Here is a 21,821-nt window from a genome sequence, read left to right on the forward strand (position 1 = left end):
GCACACTTGCATGGAATAATATCACGATAAGCCGTATAATTATATTTTCTATTAAATACATTTTACTTAAAATTACACCTATCTCGATCACGGAAACTGCTAAACAATATGTTTCACACGAACCCGAGGAACAACGCTTTTTTATCGATCTTCTTGTCAGGCTGCATGAGCAAAGTACTTACCGAGAAAGTAGGAGCATGAATCAGAGCGTAAATTGTATGCATAAATTAAAAAAATAAAGCAAATGAAAATTCTTTTATCAAAGATTTCTCTACTCTTTCGTTTACAAACATTCTCTTCACAACAGTATACAAATTTCTTCTGTTTCACAACACCACTCTCGAGTATTCTTACCACTGCAACCCGAACCTCTCATTAACTATTCAAAAAGTCGTACTCCTTTCAACGGTAATTGCATTCATTTCAATTTTCGCCGGAAATTTTCGGATAGATGGAAGTCAGAATGTCCCGTTTGAGAGACAGGCACGAGAACGAACCGATGTAACGAGACCTTTGGTCGTGGTTATGAGCAACGCGAACCTAATCGGCGTGCATCGCTTCTTTCATCGAATATTTTTACTCTACCGGGCATGCAAAGTGTCCACGGGCACGAAACACGGTCCTCGATGTGTATGTATGCACGCTTTAGTCTGGAAAAGATAATCACCAGTATGGAATCAATTCCCTCTCTCTCTCTCTCTCTGTTCTTCGAAAAAAAAGGATCAGGACACGCCAGGTACGTAATAAGGCAGCTTTTATAAAGATGACCCAGATACGTGTACGCGTCGCGTTGCATCGTTCTCTTTCGATTCACCGTCGCGACGGCGCGATGGCGGACGAATATTTTCACGGATTCAGCGTGTAAGTAGGAAAAAATTGGTAAGCAAGAGACGGCTCGTTTCTCTTTGGTGAAACGATTAATATCGCAGCCGTGATCAGCTGCTGACTAGGAAAACGAGATTATTAATTAAGAAAGACCGCCGCTTAACGAGGAGAGGAATTGTAGTTGAATTTTCACGCTATTGTGCTTGCTTGCTCGTTTGTTCTTCTTGTTCTTCTTTTTGCGAAACGGATTTGCTGTTGCAGGCACTACGATACACTGTTTGCAGGAGTTTCTGCAGAATTTAACGCGATCGAAGGTTTAAGAATTGAATGGTAGCTTGCTGTAGCGTTGAGCGAATTAGTAGCACGTGCTGGAAATGTGGACGATTAAGAAAAATTTTGTAGAATTCTATGCAAAAACGAGGTTGAATTTCGTGAAGGTTTCTGGAAATGAGATACATTTCCTCCGTGAATGGGAAGATGTAACCGTGACACGTTTCCCGTTTGACTTGTGTCTGCGTAAATGCACGTACATATGTGTAACATTTAGGCCAATCTTATGGGTTGAACTTTGTGAGAGGACACACAGACGATTGACGTATGTAAATGCAAGTACATATGTGTAACATTTAGGCCAATCTTATGGGTTGAACTTTGTGAGAGGACACACAGACGAGAGAGAGGAGAGAAAAAGAGAGAGAGGTGAGATAGAGAGAGAGAGGTGAGATAGAGAGAGAGAGACGAGAAAGAGAGGACAAGAGAAAGAGAGAGAGAAAGAGAAAGATAGAAAGAGAGAGATTTTTTCTAAGAGAGGAGAGAAAGAGAAGAAAAAAAGAGAAAGAGGCGATAGAGAGGGAGAAAGAGGAGAAAAAAGAGAAAGAGGCGATAGAAAGAGAGGGAGAGAAGAGAGAGAGACGAGAGAGAGAGAGAGAGAAATAGAGAGAGTTTTCTAAGGGAAATTGGGTAATTATGCAAAAAAGGGGACACCTCACTAATTTCAACAACCTTGAAATATCTTGTCAAGGTCATTATTTTGAACAACTTTTTCCCATACATATTACCACCGCTCGATCTTAGTTTCGCAGATATTCTCAAGAAACTTTCTGGCATGCAGGCGAACGCTGTTCCTATATAACCCAACCCAAACCTTACTCATACTAACAACGATACTAAATAACGCTACCTAATCTACACTAAACTTATCACTACTGAAACAACTCACTCTCCACACGTTATACAAATTGAAACGATACAACATTTGTTCACGTCATGACATTCACCAAAATACTCCAGAATATCAAAAGATAGGCGATACAGGGAGTCTATTTACACGAAAACAGTTGTATGCTACCATCGTTACCGTCATAGCCGTTAGGCCAATATCTCGCGGAAAAGTCGAGCCGACCGACGGCAATATTTATAGTGTAAGGGTTTTTGATGGATAGGAGGATAGTGCGTGCATCTGGGTTGCTTAGTACCCACACAGTAAGTTCCTTTAAAGTCTTTGTTAATTAGCTGACTCGCGAGGTTTACACTTCACTGTTTACCGCTTACTGACTGCCTGACTGACTTCCAGTCACCTCGCGAGCTTCTTTCTCACCCTCTTCTTTTTGTCTTTAACCCGCCGCTAGTCCTTTGCGCCCTTGGCGCGCTTTTTCCAGGACCGCGGCGAATTATGGTGGCGGCGTATTGACCGCTGTAGCGCATTCGGCGGATTTTCCTCCAGGTCCTGGGCCTCTGGGCCCGTACGCGGACCTTTCGGCAACCCTTGGTCTATGACCTGGCAAATTGCTATTGAGACCGTTGGTGAAAGTTTCTACGAAACCATGCATTGTTAGATTTACTAAACGTTAAACAGATTAAAACGGTTTCCTCAAAAACAGCTTTGCTAGCGCGCACGTCATAAACCGTGTTGGTCGTCCGCGCGGCAAATGCTTGCTTCTGCACTACAGCTGGCCGCCACAATAGGAAAAATCTTCCAACAACATAATCCAGGGTCTTTGAAATCGGCGTGAAGTCCCCTTTCCCGTATAATTACTGGGAAATTGCATTCCAGCGTTGGTCATCGGATATTTAATAACCCCGTTACAGTTAGCATTAAGCTTCACAGAGGATGCTCCGGGTCCCTGGTAATTAACATCCGCGCCGCGAAAGGGAAACGTAGAAGATTTACGTAAATCGAACGGAAATTGCGTGTCGACCGTTGTGTAACCGCCATTTTTACGGGGACCAGAACACGGCACAGACAGGAAGAACAGTTACCCTGATTCACCCTCCAAGAACACGTAACCACAGAGTGGAACCGTTTCAATTCGAGGCACGAGAACTTTTTACACTCCACTTTAAACGGCTAGCACCCTCGTAGATACGAGGAAAGGTGAAAATTTCGGGGCATTTAAAAATCCAGATTTCAAGGTAACTTCGAGAAATCTTCCTACGTTTCTCTCCCGAAATTCCCACATTTTCGACAACGTTTCGACCGATCGTTAATCCCACCACCGCTGTAAATTCCGAAATTACTCCCCTGTAAATGTATATTCCGCGGAGAGTACCATAAACGAGAAAATTCGTGCGGTTCCCCACAGATCAGGTAATTCCTCTTCGGTTTGGTTTCACATCCACGGTCACCGCTGACAAAACCACCGTTGATTCGATCCACTGAAATCGTCAGAGGAACGTTAATTTCCCTGCTCTTAAACCGGCGGGGGTTGGGCGAAACTTTTCGAGCGAGTTTTCGAGTCGTCGGCAATTAAACGGGGATGTAAAACTTAACGACGTCTCGATTTCAGCGGCGCCAATTAAATGAACGATTTGCAAAAGCCGCGAAACAGTTCTCCGGAAAAGTGCAAGTCCGCGTGAACGAGTATGCCTGCGTGGATCGACTCGAGTGTGTGTGTACACGTCGTTACCTTGGAAAAGAACTTTTCCTCCGACTCTTACGTCGAAAGTTCGAGCGGCAAGCTGTTGCCTCCAACTTCACCTACATACCTGTAACGTCAGCTCTGGGTAAACGTACAGTCCAACCGAAGAATTGCATTAATAAGTGAGAACAGTAGGCAAAGTGGCGAACGTTTCGTCGTTCGAATTCGATCGTTCGACGCGTGTTTCTTCTCCGACGGACACGGGAAATTAAAGAGATTCCAGCGTCGATTATCGTCGAATTTTCACCTCGATCAAACTGTCCGGCGTGGGGAAATTAATAAGGCAACGATCGAACGAGGTGTAAATGACGAGGGTAATACGACCGTCGACCATCGGTTCCATTCGTTTCCACGCTGTGAACGATACGGAGATGCTATATTAATCGATTACATTCACCGATGAATCAATTTATCGTTACGTTATGTACCTACATTCGCCATTTGCGCGCCATCTACACGTATATATATATACACGCGATAAATTGCACATATGCGAATAATATTTCATCGGTATCCAGCTCCCACTTTGCTAAACGTAATCGTCTTTCCGATCGTAATACGTTTATGGAGGTATGATTGCGTGGAAGGTGGAAAAATAGAACGCAATTCTACTTGCCACGTCTGGCTGGAATATTCATCCCTCCCGCTTCTACCCGGGCTCTTTGGTAACGATAAAATGGACACTCGAAGGAACAAAAGCGAATAACAGGGTATACGTGAAGAGCGGGAATGGTAGAAAGCGATAATTCGAACGCTAAATGAAACGTCCGCGGATATGTACACAGAAAGTGTGTGTGCCGGTTGAATGGCGTGAACCATTAGCTAGTTAATTGCAGCACGAACGAAATTCCTCGCGGCTGATAGCTCGATAACGTCGCATTTTTACCCGGGCCCGGTTTTCTCCGTCGAAAATTAATTAACCGTTCCAATAGCTAACCGTTTTGATAACTTGTTACCACTGTCGCGATTGTACCGACGTATTCGCTGGGAGATAATCGCGAACGCGATCATTTTCATCAACGAAGTGTATACGTTCGATGGAAGACCTAGAAATTCCATCGGTGGTCCTTTGTGCAGATTCTAATTGATGGATTAATTAATCCACGTTTCGTATCCCGCTGATGGAATTCCTCCGCGTTCATTTTCATCGGTATCGTCGTTGTGGAAAAAAAAAGAAATTGGCAGAGATGAGACTTCTTTTAATTATAAGAGACGAATCTATCTAGGGACGATGGATCAAGAATTCATTTCTTTCTTCACCGAAAACCAGGGTTCGTCTTGGGATCAGAAGGGGAGATTTAATCCTTGGATAATCATTTTTCCTCCTCGTTACTTCTTGCTACTTCGCGAGTCATCAAGAAATATCGAAAGGCTCTGTTACGAGCGAAATTGTAGTCTAAAATTGGACAGCGTTCGATTCCTAGGTGGAAGAAGCGAAAAGTGTCGAGAGTCCGTGGTGGAATTATTTCGCTAGATAAATTCGATTAAACCCCGGAGGGGCGAGTGTAACAAGCTTCACTTCATCTTCTTGTCTGTCTTTGGCTCTCTCTACCTTGGACGAGGACCTTCCATCATTTCACCGAAATCCATTCGTATCCATCACCGCGACGGAGGGCCCGAGAAGGAAACGGCGCGATGAGAGTTTAACGGGACGGAATCGGGGCCAATTTCGGCGGATCCGAGACGTGGCTGGCTCGCACTGCGATTCCTCTCAATCTCTATTGCGACGAGATTGTCTGGAAGACGGATTTTTCTGACAGAGATAAGTTCCAGACCGTGGAGGAACACAGTTGGTGTGACGAATGCGTGGAACGACCTCTTAAAACTCCAACTCTCGTTACGAGTAGCATCCTCGAAAGGCGAAGAGTTCGCCGAGGAAGATCGATCGCGAACCTTTCTCTCTCCAACGCCAGAGATTTAGCTGGGAATTTGTTGTTTTACACTTCTCAAACACCACGTTTATAGGAATCTATCGATTGTGGCGATTGATTTTTGTCAAATCGATGAAATTGTTAGGCCATCGTGAAGGTTTTTCAGGTTTTAAATCGATGTAAATATTTTCTGAGAAATTTTCGACACGCGTTTGAAAACGAGTTTAAAGTTTGTAGAAGGCACCACGTTTAACCCTTTGCGCTCTTAAGTCGAGTCTGAGTCGACATACGAATATTATCCATCAGACATCGTCCAACGATAGGGTAATTCCGGGAGAGACGGACCAGGCAAGTATTTCCTACATCATCCGCCAAATGTGGAACGCGTCGGTATTCTTTTATTTTACATTTGTTTTACGGAAAGCGATCGAGCGTGTTTTCTCTCTCAGTGTTGTTTGTTCTATATCTGGCGGATAATGTAGGAAGTACTTACCTGGCTCGTCTCTCCCGCCGGTCCATCTCTCCCGAAATTACCCTAAATTGCAAATTTCGAATAATAACGAACCATTTTTTCATACATCAATGCTATACTGAAAGTTTCAAATAAAAGCAAACCACACAAGACCGTCCGGAAGTAGCCGAATAATTGCAGAACAGCTGTGACGAAATGGCGAAAGTAATTCGGAGCGCAAAGGGTTAAAGGAATCTATCGATTTTGACGATTGATTTTTGTCAAATCTATGGTGAAATTGTTATTAGGTCATCGTGAAGGTTTTTCAGGTTTTAAATCGATGTAAATATTTTCTGAGAAATTTTCGACACGCGTTTGAAAACGAGTTCAAAGTTTGTAGGGTTATTCTTAATACCTGTATAGCGGAATTTTTGTTGGGAGCCTAAAAAAATTCTATCGGGGATATATTTTTAAAGGTTAGAAACTCCCGGAAATGTGGAGAACTAAAAATGGTAGAATTCGTCAGGTTTCGAGCGAAAGCCCCTTAACTATGAAAACCAACGCTGCTTCCTCGCATTCTTTTATTTTTCGTAGGGGTTTTCTATTGTTCTTCCAAATCTACCTATTGTTCTTACAAATCTATCATTAGGTCATCGTGAAAGTTTCTGCTGTTTCAATTCATTTTGGAAGAGAAGTAACTCCGTTGAAATTTAACCCTCTATGGACCCCTCTAACTTTCAAGTCACATACTAATATATCGATATTTTATTAAATAATTGAACTTTCTTCCACAAAATGGCATAAACGTCTTGTTGTGCAATGTCTCCTTATTAACCAGTAACTTTCTCGATAACCGTTGTTACTTCAAAGTTACAATATGTATTCGTTATGATAAAATTGTCGAAACTGCTGAATTCACTGTTATTCTGCATTTATAAGTCGATATTTGCTAATTTTACGTTACATTAATTCTTTTACAGTCAAGAAAAATATTCGGCCCATAGAGGGTTAACATTCTTATTTAAAATAATTTACACGATGTTCGATACTCTTTTTTGAACGTGTTACAAGAGCATTAACCCTTTCGAATTTACGGACGAAATATCTGGCGGCTCGATGTCGTTCATGGGACGCTTCGGACGAGATATTTCGCGTGTCTTTTCGTTAGACCGATGCGAGATATTTCATCGGAAAATTCGGATAAAAATCCGAATTTCCAAGAGAAAGAAGCTGCTGAAAGGCTCTTTCGATATCCTCCTGTTTCCTAAATCGTTTCTGCGTAAGGAAACTGTCGAATGAGCGGGAAAAGTGAAAATCGGTCAGAGATAAATTAGCGCAATATGAAAACTGTGAGCACGATTTTTTTCGGGTGTAAACTAGGTTTGGATCAGGTTCTGATTCAGATTTTTATGCAATTGAGACTTGATGCTCTTGCAATAGGTTGGCAAAAGTGTATCTAACATTGTGGAAATTATTTCAACCCTTTCGTTACGGCACGCGTGAGACAAATGTGCTCGCTGTGCGTTGAATAAAACAGTTATTACTGGCATAAACGTAAAGATAAGTATGATTGAAAATGAAGTGTTTAACGATAGTCAAATCGTCCGGTGTCGCCTGATTTTCAGTCTACAGCGATATTTTACTCGTCAAGTGTGGAAATAAATTATTAAACACTTTACATTCAAACAAATTTAATATTTAATAATTTAAATTACATTTTATGTATTTTTATGTACTTACACTTTTACAAAACGTATATACCCGCTCTTCGTTAGCGAAAGGGTTAAATAGAAGTGTTCCATTTCAGTAGAATTACTTTCTTTCTTCAAAATTAACAGCTTAACCCTTTCATTACTGTTGGCGCTCATAGGCCTTTTGAAAATTTGCTCGCACTATACTGCTGCAGCCTTTTGCTCCACTTCCACCTTAATTTAATACTTAATTTTACCCTCCACGCACTTTCACCTTAATTTACTAAACCGAATTTTAAAACGGTCAAAGTAACAAATTTTGCAGCCATGCAAAATTCTGCAAAATCTGTCGTGGCGAAAGGGTTTTTGGCGACACTCTTTAGGATGACCTAATGGAAGAGTTAGAAGTGTTAGAGAAGAGATTAGCTGCTTCGTCGTAGATTACGGGACGATAATATCCTCGGTTGTCCGTCGCGAGGAAATTGTAGGAGAAATTGCAGGTGGAACAAGCGTAGAGACGTAGCGGAAGTAGGATGTAGGCTGACTACTTCTACCCGATAGGAAATTTATTCCGATGGCCTCGTGGAAACGAACATCCTCCACGTGCCGCACTCTAACTTCTCCTCGTGGGATCGTTTCGCGCGCGATTGCACTCTCGTTTTGGCCTGCCGTCGATTGATTTTAAGTCGAAAGTTTAACGGGGGTGGGGGAATAAAAAAAAAATCCGCGACCGATGAAATTTATTCGACAGGGACGAGAAAAGGCACGACGTTGCTGCACGCCGAAGTTGCGGCGCTACTAAGGGCGGAGGTTGATCAATGGCGATCAACTTCTTTTCTCCTGCGCAAAGAGGGCGAGCGAGTTGGCAAACTGTTCCCTTCCCCTTTTCGTTTTCCTCTTTTTTTAGAAGGATGACTGAAACTATCGATGCGCGCCTTCCTTCCTTCCGCGGATCGAATTACCGATGATAAAACACGCGGAGAGAAGAAAGGGAGAAAATAGCTGGTTCCCGGGAGGGAAGCAAAGGTTGAAGAACGTTCGAACGTTAATTGGCTTAACGAGCGACCTGCGATCGATCAACCGGACGTCGTGTTTTCTAGGCAACGAAACAGAAAAACTTCGGACTGCTGCTTTGACGCGAACCTTGGAATAAATATATCGCGATCGATAACATTTTCATTCACGTTTAGCCCGTCGAAATGGCCACTGTCGAACGAAACGTACGTCTAAGGAGAATTGATTCGAATGGAAGAGAAAAAGAATTGTTCCGATGCTTATCTCCGTTTTCCTCCTTCGGTTGCAATTCTCTTCCTTCAGTTCCGCGCTCTTTTCTTTTCTCTCTGTTTTATACGCATCCTCCTTTCTAATTTCCATATACATTACACAGAAAGTTGGACGACTTGAACTCGTCCTGGATGTCGGATAAGCAAAAGGCAACGCGCGCGCGCGATTGTCACAGTTGAGCGAGTGAAATTTTCGCGAGGGGAGAGAGAGCGACGAAAAAAAGGGAAAAATAAGGGAAATAATACGGAATAGCGGCCAGGCGTGTCCGTGTTGTCGGATATTTATCCGGAAAAAGGGGAATAGTCGTGACAATCGGGCGAAGTTGCGCGTGCGAGGGAAGGCCACAGGCAATCGACCGAGGCTTCGAGCGCTTCATCTGTTAAACGTCCAAATGCCATTCTCCATTTTCAAACGACCAGGTTCCCTCTTAAAAAAGTCGCTGGAACGCATTCATTTCATTTCACGCCGGCAGTTTTAATCCGGTTGAAGAGATGGAAGATGCCTATCGTGACGGAAACTCCATTTATTCGTTCCCATTCACGGGATAGAAGGGAATATCCGACGTCAGACATTCAACCATTCTTATGAACCTTATGATCGACACCGATTTCAATGATTCGAGGAACGGGGAGGAAGGTTCTGTCTTTGGCAAGAATTTTCCACGGTATTGCTTGTTAATTGAATATCTTTACGATGGAAAAATACGAAATTTTTGTGCGGATATAATCGATGAGTGGAATTAAACGAGATTATCGAACGTCTGCGTCAGAATTTGGCTGATTCTTATGAAACACGATCGACACCGATTTTAACGAAGACTTTGTCTTTAGTCAGAATTTTGCACTTTCTTCCTTGTAAATTGAATACGAAACAATACAAAAAATATACAATTTTGGAATGAACACAATCGGTAGGTAGAGTTAAAGGAGATCGACGGATATGCGCGTCAGACTTTGGCTGATTCTTATGAAACTTACGATCGACACCGATTTTAACGAAGACTTTGTCTTTAGTCAGAATTTTGCACTTTCTTCCTCGTAAATTGAATACGAAACAATACAAAAAATATAAAATTTTGGAATGAACACAATCGGTAGATAGTGTTACGAATCGCGATATGTTTGTTGCGAAACCGATAATTGTCCCTCTTTTTGAGTCAGACCATTTAAGGAATCTACTCGGGATAGGGGACGAGGGTAGTGCTCGAAAGATAGATTATTAACGCACAACAGTTTGCTGTTAAATCTATATATTTGTGAATGAACGTGAACAGAGCGCGAAATTTCTAGGCTTACTGATGGGAGAATTGTGTATCGTGTCGTGTGGTGTTCGCTGTTTTATAAACTACGTGTGTGTTGTGATTGATGGTGGAAGTGTGTGGTGTGTTTGGGGTGTGTCTGGTGGTGGTGTGAAAGTGGGGAATTTGTTCTTACATTTGTTATATTGCTTGTCTGAAAATTGGTGATGTCGAAGGTCTGTTTTATTGCTTAGGGCATGTGGTGTCCAGATGTGAGAGTATTCGAATTTTTGATGTGATAAAGTAATTTGCCCATGCCGGCTAAGACCTCGCTTTTTAGAAGGTGCTGTCTATTGAAAATAGCGATGTTATTGTTCGGCTCGCCGGTACAGCCGAACAACCCAAGCGGCGTCTGTTACGCATGTGACAATAGAGCTAAACGAGATCATCGAATATGTATCTGCGTTAGACATTGGCCCATCCTTATCAATCGATTTCAATGATTCTACAAACGAATAGGAAGATCGTGTCTTCGCCAAAAATTTTGCACTTTCTTCCTTGTAAATTGAATATGTTCACGATGAAAAAATCTAAAAATTTCCACGATTCTACAAACGAATAAGAAGATCGTGCCTTCGCCAAAAATTTTGCACTTTCTTCCTTGTAAATTGAATACGTTCACGATGAAAGAATATAAAAATTTTCTACGAATACAATCAATAAATGGAATTAAAGGGGATAATCGAATATCTATGATTTTACAAACGAATAAGAAGAACGTGTCTTTAGCAAAAATTTTGAATTTTGTTTCTTGTAAATTGAACATGTTTACGTCGAAAAAACACAGAACCTGTGTACGAATACAATCGGTAAATGGAGCTAAACGGGATGATCGTCTGGAAAACCTAGAATCCCAATCCTTTTTCCCTTTTGTCCATCATATTTTCATACCTCGCCGATGATGCTCCCTTTCGGGATGAAACGTTCACCGAGAGCGGCGTTTTGAAATTACGTTCCAGTCGCATTGTTCAGAGAGTTAAAAGTCAAGCACAATACCGAGACTCGGCCCATTTACTGCCCCGGCCTGTCGACGAAACGCGGCAAATTCATACGGATGGACCTCCGAGTTATACCGCGTTAATCCACATCACGTTAATCTTCCGCCCTTGTATTTTCTCTGCTATATGGTTTACAAATAATTCCGCTGCGCGTTTATTTAATCCTACGCGGCCACGCGTCGCGAGAGCACTCGCATTCTGCGCGTTACGCTCGTATGAAAATTACTGGGTAATTCCGGGAAATGTCGGTAACAATGCTTCTAAAATAGGAAGATCGAAATGATATTTCTTAGATGGTAATGTAGGATCGTAACAGGTGTAGGAAAGGAAGCTGTAGAAGAGAGAATGGTGGTCGATAGGGACAGAAGGCAGACGTTTCACGAAAACTCTCGATGACGCACGAGATTCAGTGATGCGTTGACCATTTTTAATGGGAAAACCAGCAATAGCGTGAGTGTATTGTGGGAGAGAAAGGAAGCGAAGGAAGAGTTCTTCCTTGGAGATGAGAGTCGGGGTGTGTGGTTTTGAGGAGTAGAGAATAGCGTAGAGTTGTGTAGAATTGTAGTAGAATTAGTTAAGGGAGTGTAAGTTTAAGGGAGAAGAGTTTTTAAGGTTCTGAAATAGGGAAAGTGTAAGTTTGAAATTTTGCGACGTTTATTCTTTCGTGTTTCGTGCGATAATGATCGCCGTCCTGGATAAGCTTGCCTTCCTGAACATCGTCAGATTTTTCTTTTGTGTGTCTCGTGAGGCGGTTAAGATGAAATGCGTTAATATGCAAAAGTCTGGCTTTGCCGGCGGTACCGATGGTTCAGTGTTATACTCTTTTGGTGAAGCCGAATGCCTTACAAATTTAAAAATTTGAGAATTTGAAAATTTAAATATTTGAATATTTGGAAGATTGAAAGTTTGAAAATTTTACTATTTAAATATATGAAAATTTGGAAGCTTGAAAACTTAAATATTTGAATATTTGGAAATTTTAAAGTTTGAAAAATTCAATATTTGGAAGTTTGAAGGTTTGAAAATTTAAATATATGAAAATTTGGAAGCTTGAAAACTTAAATATTTGAATATTTGGAAATTTGAAAGTTTGAAAAATTCAATATTTGGAAGTTTGAAAGTTTGAAAATTTAAATATATGAAAATATGAAAGTTTGAAAACTTAAATATTTAAATATTTGGCAGTTCGAAGGTTAGAAAATTTAAATATATGAAAATATGGAAGTTTGCAAACTTAAATATTCGAATATTTGGAAATTTAAAAGTTTGAAGAATTCAATATTTGGAAGTTTCAAAGTTTGAAAATCAAATATTGAAATACCTGAAAATTTGAAAACTTAGAAACTCGAAGATGAAACGCGTTAATACGTAAATGCCTCACTCTGCCAGCAAACCCAAGAGTCCAGTACTGTACACTTTCGGCTTCTCCGATAATCCTTCCATTAGCCTTAACCATACCGGTATAATTCCATTTTCAATTAAATACATTTTATTTTAAACAACACTTTCCTACTTCTAATCCAGGAAACCCATTCCTACCCCACGGCAACATCCCCAGCAAACTAAAATATCCATCGAAAACTTCAATTTCTATTACACTTTTTCGTGAAATCAGGTAAGATAGAAAGAGTAGGTAGATCGTGAAAGATAGGGCTTTTTGCAGAGACGTGTTGACAAACGCAATTATGTTAATAACATCCCGACTAAACGGACAACGTAATCGTATCAGAGCAAACTCGTCCTTATTCCACGAAGTTTGCATAATGTTCCCGGGATCCCGGAATTTCGAAACACGCCGCACAGAGAAACGTGAGTTCTCCGAAATTCGGATAATGAAAAGATGTGACCGAGCATACGGAGATTCCTACTACTACTAGATTCACCAGAATTCCAGCAAACCGTCGACAAAGAATCGTCTAATTTCCAGAAAATTACGAATGAACAAATCATTCTGTTGAATTATTTCGAGAAATGAGTGCGTGTGTGAAGTGAGGACAGCCAAAATGATCAACGTACCGAGAGATATTATTGGAAATGGGTTATGAAAAGAAATAGTCTTTTATTGGAAATGGGTTATGGAATGAAATAGTCTTTTAACTTTGTAATATACGATTTTATTTACGGTCTCAGAGGAAACGTCTTTACTCTATTGAATCTTCTGAAGGACTGTTTCTGGGCACCCAAAAGAAAGTTGGACTCTCCTTATACCTAGAAACTGTTTACACTATGGTATGGCATTGTGCAGTGAGTGACTCTGGTGGAAGATGCATCTGGTGGAAGTCTTAGTGCCTTTGTTTAAAATAACCCGGAGACATTTTTGTCCTCACTTGATTATTTCCATAGGGTGTTGTTAGAAATAATCCAACATCTTTTAACTTTGTAATATGCTATTTATTGACGGACTCAGGGGAAACGTCTTTACTCTATTGAATCTTCCAAAGGACTGTTTCTGGGCACCCAAAAGGAAAGTTGGGGTCCCCTTATACCTAGGAACTGTTTGACTCGAAGACGGACACCAGACACATCTGGTGGAAGTCTTAATGCCTTTTTGACGCTGATTATTTGTACTGATTATTTCCATAGGGTGTTGTTAGAAACAATCCAACAGATATAGTAACCATCTGTCTATTACGAGTGTACAATGATACTTTCTATTATTTCCTTTGCTTCTTGTCGAACTCCTATCGTTGCACAGTAAATTGTCTTCCACGCGTATAAATAAACAACAATTTTACAACTAAGAAATCTACCACATCTGACAATTTCTTGCCCAAATTCAACAGATTCCACGGAAAAAGAAACTGTTGGATTATTGCGAGAAATGAGTGCGTGTGTGCAGTAACAGCAAAAATGATCAATATACTGAGATAGGTTTGTTAGATTTATCAGTCAGTTAGCTATAACAAAAATGAATCTAACGCCTTACTAGGAATTATATATTACTTTTGTATACGTTCGGAGAAATCCGTTTTAGCCTTACCACCTCTGTTTAGTAAAGATCTAAATGTTAATGATACGTGACAAAAGGCCCTTCGGTCCCAAGCGAGGCAAGTAGGCAATATACAGTGCCTCAGTCCTTAGACAGTGCTCTTACCATCAAGTAGAAAAGCGAACCTTCCTTGTGTCTAATAAAAGTTTATAGTTTAAAATAAGGATTGTTAATTTGTTAACAACCAATAACTCCCATACTCCAAAAAGGTTAACCCCGTGATTTCTTTTCCCGACTGTGCATCTAAGCGTCAGCTATTTACTATTTTAGTACAATACCAAGTAAGAAAAGCTAATGTATTACAGATTAATGAAATTTTGGAATCTTTAGTTTAACAAATGAAATGGAAAATTGAAATGAATTTTTCTTACCGATATAACTGTTTTTCTCAGATCCTGGCCAAAATCTGTGGCACGAGTCTAACTCGTTATTACACGGTTGGATTATTACGAGAAATGAGTGCGTGTGTGCAGTGGTAACAGCAAAAATGATCAATACACTGAGACAGATTAACCCCGTGATTTCTTTTCCCGACTGTGCATCTAAGCGTCAGCTATTTATCGTTTTAGTACAATACCAAGTAAGAAAAGCTAATGTATTACAGATTAATGAAATTTTGCAAACTTCAGTTTAATAAATGAAATGAAAAATTGAAATTAATATTATAATAAAAAGACCGTCATTATACGGCAAATGGTTAATATAAACATACACTACCGGCGAAATGTTTGGAATCACTGTGCATTGCAAGTTGCACCAAAATTCCCCAAAATGGTTAGCATTTATAATAATTTTCCAACGAATTTTTTATCATTCAAATCAATGGAAACGAGGTAAAGTGCTATTGATCTCCACAATGTCAATTTCAAATCAATAAAGAATTACTAGCAGATTCAATATTAATATAAATTGGCAGGTGATTTCAAACTTTCGGTCGGTAGTGTATAGTCGGGGCCACGATATAGCGAGGTCGTAAAATCGGTCAGACGTCAAAGTAAACATGTTTTAGCTGCCGGGACCCGAAAATTGACAGAGATACGAGCAGATAAGTACTTGAAACCATGGTCAGGACCGTACAAAGAATTCTTGTATCCAGCGAAAGTCAACTGATTCTAATATATTTACTGAAAACTGCATGCAGCTAGGACAAATTAGGGTTTCTCCCTCTGGGGGAAGCCGCTTTTGGAAGTACGGTTACAGGTAAAGGTCTTATTGATGTCTTTAGCATCTTAGTTTATCTACTCGTGTTATATACAGATAGAAAGTGCAAAAAGATTGTGTAGCTTAATATTAACATATTTTCCATTTGTAAATGAAATACCATTTTCTACTTGAAGTACCAAATCATATGCTACCATTCGTTTATTGTTGGAACCCTCAAACAGACTGCAACACACGGCCTTGAGTGCCGCAACATCAATCGGTGCCGATTCTTGAGAGTTTAATTTACGACCTCGCTATATCGTGGCCCCAACTATACATCGCTTGTGCTTTATTTTCAAATAATTATTCGTTTCGTTCCTCCTCAGTTTCAAGTGAAATCTGCCTTTGCACACACCGGTTGTGCTTTATTTTCAAATCGGGCTAGAACTTTTGCAATCATCCGATACATTTTATTCGCATAAGAGCCGCAGCACTCGCCTGCGAGAGTCCACCCTTGCTCTAGACCAGGGGAACCTTTCGGGGAAACAACATACATAGAAGAATGACATAATAATATTTAGTATCTATGAACGTTGATATTTTTCAAAATATCTCTTATCGTTGCGAAGTGACGTGCCCTCCTCACGTACATAGTAAAGAATACTTTCATAATTGAAACACCACATTTCAATTTCTCGCCTAAATCCAACAGAAACATTTCCAACGAAGAAAAGAACGCGAAGAGAACACTTTGCACTTTCACGTAGGATCCCATTTAAAATCGTTCGATTCCTATCTCGATCGGGAACAATTACGCGGTAACATTATCACGATGGCATGGCGCCAGCACGAATTTCACGATCGCGTTCTCCCGTTGAACACCGGAAATATCTCGGTGATTTGAATGAAATTCGTGGAAGGTTTCTCGAGTAGCAACGACGCGCTTTCAATTAGCGACCTGTTCTTGCGTGCACGGACGCAATTCGAATGGTGTTTCCGAAGGGAGGGAAGAACTACGCGATTAGACGCGTCTTTTGGTCGAGAAGCCTCCTTATCCGTAGCGTAGAAACAAAACCGTAGGACGGCGAAATCCTCCTACTCCGAGTTTCATTATGCAAAGGCGGCTGTTGTACGCAGGGACAAAGAGCGATGTGTTTGCAACGAGCATTCGTCGAGCGTTAATTACGCGTAGAACGCGGTTCAAGTCTGCACGCGTGCGTAAGATTAGACGGCTCGATCTTTTCTTTGACGCGGAAAATATGATCGTTAATTACGGTGATTAATTTGATCGTCGAAAGTATCGCGACACGATTCTCGTCGGCTTTCAGCGTAATTTATTCGCGATCGTTTCAATTGGAAAACGAGGAGAAAAGAATTCATCGTTTCGCGAGAATGAAAGAACGAAACACCGGTGCTCGTCGGAGTCTTTGTATAAGCGCTATTTCTGTTGCAACAGCTTGGTAATTTGTCGATCGAAAGCACCGTTACGCGTTTATTCAATTAATCAAGGGGGGGAAAAAATAACGTTGAATGCAGCTAGAATTTCAGACCCGGTTAATTTTCTCCAACGAGGACGACTTCGAAAACGTCGGCGCATCGATTCCCACGACTGCGTTTCCCGCCTATGAATGCGATACGTGACTGACACTGCACGACTTCGTACAAACCGCGATCGATATCGCTGCAAACGAAAATAGAACTTAATGCACTTATTTTATTATATCCGTCATGGTCGGAGCGAGAACGACGAGGGAACCGAAAAATCGTGTCCGCGAGTAGTGAAAGTCTTTCATGTGTCAGACGCGGAGGGTATGCAAGTCGGGCGAATCGAGGGAAACTACGCGGCCTATCGTTTCAGATTTAGATGAGACGTTGAATAGAGGAGGGTCTTTGCTGGGTTAGCTTACGGCCGTTTTCGCCACAGTAACGCGCATCCTTTGCATGCAATGCTATAAGAACGTACATATGCTTTTCTTTAAGCTTGGAAACCAAGTGAAAAGTTCTTGGCATATAAATGAAAAATTTCGCGTCGCCGCGATGAGAGAATCTCCGCGTTCGGGGAATTGGTTATAAATAAAACAGTAGCGGAGCTTATGGCGAGATCGTGGAAGGAATGATTAGCAGCTATTAATGGAGAATTTTGATTTGGTAATTTAGACAGGTTTCATTGAGATTTTCTTGTTTTAGTCGTATCGATGAGTTTTCAATTGAACTGTGTAAATGTGTTTTTATTCAATTTATATATGAAACAGTAGCAGATCTTATGGTGAAATCTTGGAATAATAATTAGCGTCTACTAAACGAAGAATTTTTATTTGATCGAGATTTTTTTTAATAATGGAAGCGACGAGTTTTCAATTGAAATGTGTAAATGTGTTTTTATTCAATTCATATGTGAAACAGTAGCAGATCTTATGGTGAAATCTTGGAATAATAATTAGCGTCTACTAAACGAAGAATTTTCATTTGATCGAGATTTTTTTTAATAATGGAAGCGACGAGTTTTCAATTGAAATGTGTACATGTGTTTTTATTCAATTCATATGTGAAACAGTAGCAGATCTTATGGTGAAATCTTGGAATAATAATTAGCGTCTACTAAACGAAGAATTTTCATTTGATCGAGATTTTTTTTAATAATGGAAGCGACGAGTTTTCAATTGAAATGTGTAAATGTGTTTTTATTCAATTCATATGTGAAACAGTAGCAGATCTTATGGTGAAATCTTGGAATAATAATTAGCGTCTACTAAACGAAGAATTTTCATTTGATCGAGATTTTTTTTAATAATGGAAGCGACGAGTTTTCAATTGAAATGTGTAAATGTGTTTTTATTCAATTCATATGTGAAACAGTAGCAGATCTTATGGTGAAATCTTGGAATAATAATTAGCGTCTACTAAACGAAGAATTTTCATTTGATCGAGATTTTTTTTAATAATGGAAGCGACGAGTTTTCAATTGAAATGTGTAAATGTGTTTTTATTCAAGTTAAATGTGAAATAGTAGCAGATCTTATGGTGTAATTATTAGTGTCTATAAAACGAAGAATTTTTATTTGTCAATTTAGACAGCTTTTATTTAGATTCTTTTTATTAACTGAATCGATCAGTTTTCACTTGAACTCTCTAAATGTATTCTTACTCAAATTAACTCTCTATACGACTTGGAAGTTGCGTATCCATTTATGTACATTTTATAGTCTCACTTTATTTATTTATTATTATACTATTGCACTGTATACATTGTTGCACTATTACATTATTACCAGCCACGTTTTTTTATAGTAATTACAATTTTAAATATTTACAATTATTACGCCACGTTTTTTTATAATAATCACAATTTTAAATATTTACAATTATTACGTTTTTTATATTTATTCTTCCTTCTCTCATCAAAATGTAAAAAAGATCAACCGAAATTTTTCTTCTCACGAAGGAAGGAAAATCAGGTTACAGAGGATTAAACACGAAACAGGAGTAGCAGTATCTTGATTCGATAATTTACACATTTTTCATCCAAATATTTTTTCCTAATAGAATCGATGACATTTCCGAAAGAACCGTATAAACGTGTCCTTATTCAAATTAAATACGATCGAGTAGACGCGAGTACGAAAGTTTCAAAATTAATAGGAAGCATGTTCAGAAATTGAACATCACACGTGTCTGTGCCTGAAAATGACCAAACTTCGATAGAAGTCTTACAGTCGAATTTCTGTTATATCGGAATCTCGAGACCACGGTTTCCCGGAAAATCTCGAATAAACATTTCCGGAAGGACCATTTGAAAATACGCTGCTCCAGAAAGCAAAGACGACGTTGAGGTGGTTGTTACGGAAAAATTCTAGGAACTCGCGGGAACCTTTTAACGTAATTTGTCGCGGGCACAGGCGCGCGCGATTCACGGCATTATGTCACCGTGTCGCGTTCCTTAAAAGAAGACGCGGCAGAAAACGAAGGTAAAGCAACGGTGTCCTTTCACAGAAATTTCACTTCTTCTCCTTCCTCCTGGTAATTCATTTTAACGAACGCTAAGTAACCGATGCGGAGAATTTGGCGAAGCTGAATTTAGGATTAAAAATCTCCCGTCTCTCCTCTCTGTCCCTTCTGGCCTGTTTCGTCGTTTACGAAATGCTCGAGCTTTCCTCCAGAGACGAATTAGATTGCTCTCCGTAGAAATTGCGATCGTTGCCTGGCAGCATGGCGAACGAAGAAAAATTCGCTAATACCATTAATGGAAATGCGCCCTTACTCCACCGTAAATGTCTTCCTCGCGTGGAAACAACGAAGGCGCCGGAAGGCAGACGTTTCATTTCACCGTGCAAACTTCCCAGAGAGGAAGGTGAATTTTAGTCGAAAGAAATCATCTAGGGAATCTTCGATGAGATTTTCGAACGCGAGACACACGTGTGTGTGTGTGTGTGGCGTTACAACGACGAGGGAGGAAAGAATTCTGTTATCTTTGAAAAGAGGAATCATCGCGTTCAACCGGATGAGATTGATCAAAGAATAGCACAGCGCGGGAGGAAAATTTCCGTAGAAGGGAAAAAGAAACGAGGAGGAATGAAAGAGAGAAGGAAAGTTGAAGCGATTTGTAAAAGTCAACGATTCGATGAAAGTATTACGGCTGTGTGCTTGCGTGAAATCGCATAAATTCGCGCGCGTCTGCACGATAGAAAGAGAATATTGAAACTCGTGCGTTTTCCCGCGTTGCGGTATAATTAAACGGAACGTGTTTACATCCGTTGGAACAATATCTTCCTCCTCGTTCCGTAAACAAAATTTCACCCTTTTTCCGCGTTCCCCCCGCGCGCGCGCGCCAGACAATTACTCGTTGCACGAAGAAAATTACAAGGGATGTGAATACCTCACTCTCTCTTCCTCTCTTTGCCGTTTCAATTCTCTGTTGCGAGGAAAAAAATGTTCCACCGTCGATTACATGAATTAAACATTCGTTTAAATACATTAATCACGTTGAAATTTCCTGTACAATTTTCCCTCTTTGGCCGAGCGCGTGCGACTAAATTCCACTCCTGTTGTTCCTACTTGCCCCCCCCGCGTTTTTATACACTGATCACCTTAAATCCCGCGGCAACAATTACGTTCTTGACCCACTTGTGCGCCGAAATACTTTCTACCTCGAAGAAAAAATTCGCAATTTTCAACGGTGGGAAACTTAAGCCTGGAAAATCCGCTGCCAATGGAAATTAACACAATTGGGACAAGGCTTTCACCAGCGCAACGAAGAATAGGGTCAACGCCCAACCAGCCCCTTCTGTTTACAAACGTCCTTAAAAAGAGCCTTCCTCACGGATGAGGCATAATTATGCACCGGGCATTTAGCTTCTTTCCCCACCGTCGAGTTGCTTTAGCATGGCAGACTCGCCGAAAAAACGGCTGCTTTTAATCACGTCGGAAAGGTCGTCCACAGCGTCTTTCTCCACTATCTCCTCTCTCTCTTTTTTTCATCAAACGTGTTGTTCGACCAATTCGTTCGGATTATTTACCCCCTTCTCTCGTCTCTGTTCTCGTGTCAATAACCATCCTCCCGCAGAGTAAGTCAACAGCGAGTGTCGCTATTGCCACAATCGATCCCACTGGTCCGTGTCATAAGCTGTCCGCGTAAAATGTCTTTTAGGCAACGCTCTGTATCTCGTCTCGGATTGAAAACAACGCGTGTTCCTTTCTCTACGTTCCTCGAGAGATGCTCACGGACGAGAAACGAGTTCCGAAAACGATCCACTGGAAAGTTCGCGATCGACGTTAAGATAGTTGCACGATGAGACATGCAGAGAAGATAGACGCGAAGAAGGTGGACGACGAAAACGTTTCAAACGTCGACTTACCTCGGTGCGCAAATACGGTGCTGTCGTGTTCACGTCCACCAAGGAGCACGATCGCGAGGTTTCCCGCTTTCCCGTCGGTATCATATCTTAAAAGTGTTGTTTGCTCGTGGATGAACGAAAAAAGGGCTGCCCAGCGGAGTTGTTGCACTCTCTCTCTCTATCTCTGTGCTTCTCAGAATGAAATCGTCGAACAGAAACTGACGCGGCACGAAGAATCAAGAATTGTAGGATGTATTTTTCAAGAGTTTGCGATGGATTGCCGAGATTATCCCGGGGGGTTGGTTTGTTTTCACCGCGATAACCCGGTCGTGGTGCAAGTTGTCGCAGTCGCGGCTCGAAGCAGACTGAACGCGCCCCGCCACTCGAGCCAGCGAATAGCGTGACGCGCAGAACGGAGACGCTCTCGCTGATACGCCCCGTGATTGTGGGCTCGACCTTACGCGCGATTCTCCACCATGATCCTCGATTTCATTCGATCGTTTCGAAGCTTGATCTTAACGTG

At 40.8% G+C, this 21,821-nt stretch overlaps 1 protein-coding gene across 1 annotated transcript in view; it reads right to left on the reverse strand.

The window, feature by feature from the left end:
• LOC108572771 overlaps positions 1-21,385 on the reverse strand; it is a 47,917-nt gene extending 26,532 nt beyond the window's left edge. Inside the window, exon 1 of the mRNA XM_017935053.1 lies at positions 21,320-21,385. The gene's annotated coding sequence lies outside the window, so the exon portion shown is untranslated. The remainder of the gene's footprint in view (positions 1-21,319) is intronic.
• Between the last annotated feature and the right edge of the window lie 436 nt (positions 21,386-21,821).

This window comes from Habropoda laboriosa, unplaced genomic scaffold, assembly GCF_001263275.1.
Source record: "Habropoda laboriosa isolate 0110345459 unplaced genomic scaffold, ASM126327v1 scaffold22, whole genome shotgun sequence".
Taxonomy (NCBI): Eukaryota; Metazoa; Arthropoda; class Insecta; order Hymenoptera; family Apidae; genus Habropoda; species Habropoda laboriosa.